The sequence below is a fragment of the Carassius gibelio genome, chromosome A2, assembly GCF_023724105.1.
Source record: "Carassius gibelio isolate Cgi1373 ecotype wild population from Czech Republic chromosome A2, carGib1.2-hapl.c, whole genome shotgun sequence".
In the NCBI taxonomy this organism is placed as follows: domain Eukaryota; kingdom Metazoa; phylum Chordata; class Actinopteri; order Cypriniformes; family Cyprinidae; genus Carassius; species Carassius gibelio.
The window spans coordinates 22,660-25,597 of NC_068372.1; positions in this window are offsets into that span (position 1 = coordinate 22,660).

The window sequence follows — 2,938 nt, forward strand, 5'->3', positions numbered from 1 at the left end:
TCTCCCGTTCTTTTCTTCTCACAGTAAGGGCGGTTTAATCCACTGCTTCCCTACCTGGCAACAGCAAGGTGAACACTACTGCATTCATTAGTAAAGCACTACTTTTCTTTAATATCGATTGTAGATTCTTGATATTTTACATCCCTTTGTACCTCAAAATTTAAAAATGTTTTGTCATAAATCAACTTTTTGGTAAAGTTTAAAATAAGAAATATTGCCACAACGTTCTACATCTTTAAACATCTAGATAAGAAATATCATTGCCTTAATACCAAGTAGTCTGTACCACTGTTGGTGCCAGAGCACACAAAGCGAGGAGGGCATGCACAAATATATATACACACAAAAAAAAAAATATATGTATATTGTACATGTATTATTATAAATGTATGTGGGTGTATGTGTGTGTGTATATATATAATATACGTGTATAAAACATGTATAATACATATTTATAAAATACATAGGGGTGTAACGGTACACACAAATCACGGTTCAGTACGTACCTCAGTTTTAAAGTCACGGTTCGGTTCATTTTCAGTACAGTAAGGGAAAGAAATGCAAACATTAAACTGCAGGTTGTTTCTAACTATAAACTTTTTTTTAACAATTAGTTTTTTTATACTTTTTAATAAAATAAATAATAAAATATAATTTATAATAAAATAAAAAAAGAATAAGAATAAGAAATAAAATACTGCTGCAAAGTTCTCCACTAAATAAAATACTTTCAGACTCAAACCAATATCATATAATAAAATATAATGAAAAATATAAATAAATAACTATGATTACAGTGCAGCATTACCAATCCCAGCTTGTAAGCCTGCTCATATTTAAAAATATATATAACTTATACTCTTATATAAGTGTAAAGTGCAGCATCAACAGTTTCAGTTTTTAGACCTGCTAAGATTTCGTTATTGCGTTGGACCGATCGGAATTAAGAGCAAAGGTCTGTTTAAAAGCTGACGGGAGCTGGGTTTGAATTACAATCGTTCTTTTCCTAGTTGTAGTGATGTTCACACTCACGTGATGCCTTTTGAAAACCTTAGGCCAGTGACACAGTGGCATATTGCACCTGTCAAACATAGTCTATTTTGCCGTCAATACTGTTGACGGTGTCCTTTATCAGTAGGCTTTATATTTATGCTCAACATGAAGTATAGATATTGTTGTCGTGAAGACAAGATCCTGGTCTGTTGGCGATCTCCCTCTATGTCACCTACATTAGCAGCAGCACGTCAGATTCTGGTGTTTAAAGACACAGAAAACGCGAAGCAAAAGCAGAAACGCACACTCACGCCATGCAGCCAGTGTGTCACCGGTAGAATCAGCTGCAGGGCGGGATTTGCGCTGAACGCGGAGACTTCCGCAGCTTAATAAGTTCATTTAGAAACACAATGTACCTATGTTTCCCAAACAAAATATTGCATTCAGTCATTCGGTACACACGTGCACCGTACCGAAAGCCCTGTACCGAAACGGTCCGGTACGAATACATGTACCGTTACCTATATAATACATATACAATACTACATGTATTAGTGGCGATTCTACACTTCTGGGGGCCCTGCACAAATCTTTGCTGGTGTTCTGTCGATTTGTCCAACCCTGTCAGAGTTTGCTACCTCACATGATTGTCAGTTTATGTGCAATCCTGATTAATCCTAATACTCAGAATTCGAGCTCTGCATTTAACTCATCCAAAGTGCACACACATAGCAGTGAACACACACACACACACACACACACACCATGAATACACACCCGGAGCAGTGGGCAGCCATTTATGCTGAGGCACCCGGGGAGCAGTTGGGGGTTTGGTGACTTGCTCAAGGGCACCTCAGTCGTGGTATTGCCAGCCCGAGACTCGAACCCACAACCCTAGGCTTAATAAAGTGTTCATGTGAAGTTTTTGCACACTTTCTAAAATCTAGAAACCACACTGTGGTAGTTCTCTGCGGTCTTTTTAAAATCCTATATGGTGAGGGCTTCGTGACCTTTCTTGAGCTGGTAAGATCTGTTCATCTTGGGTGTCACTCCATCTATGTATCTGCAGGATAACCATTTAAACTAACTATTAGCTATTTTGTTGAGACATTTCCTTCAGAAAGCTTATGCAAGAGCAAGCGGTAGCCCTGTGTGACAGGTCAAGACTTATATTGCTAGGCTCTTGGATGTATCCCTTAAAAGGAATCTATCTTGATTTCAAGCCTTGAGCTCTACCCTGGGCTAGGGCTACACGATTCTGGATAAATTGAGAATCACAATTTTTTTATCTCATATAGAGATCACGATTCTCCTACGATTCTTTATTATTATTATTATTACTATTAACATTATCATTATCACAAGTATATAAATTAATTATTTTATTTTGCAAGGATTCTTTAAATTGATCAAGTGTGACAAAGACATTTATAACAAAATATTTCTATTACACACAATTATTGTTCTTCTGAACTTTCTATCAAAGAACGGCAAAACAGCATATTAGAATGATTTCTGATCGGATCATGTGACACTGAAGACTGGAGTAATGATGCTGAAAATACAGCTGCACACCACAGAAATAAATTACATTTTAAAATACATTCAAGTGAAAGCAGTTATTTTAAATGGTAAAAATATTTCAAAACTTTACTGTTTTTGCTGTACTTTGGATCAGATAAATATAGTTTGGTGAGCAGAAGAGACTTTAAAAAAACATTACACATCTTATGGTTCAAAAACTTTTGACTGGTAGTGTATATATAATATATTTAAAACCCCAGTTTTTTTTAATATTAGAATGATGAAAAAGTTGTTTAGATCACTGATTCAACGACTCACTCATAAACCTACTACACTTGTTTCATTTCTGGATGAATCAGCGTTTTTGAACGATTCTCTTGAATGAAAAATTAATTCATTGACAAATAAATTAAGACACTTG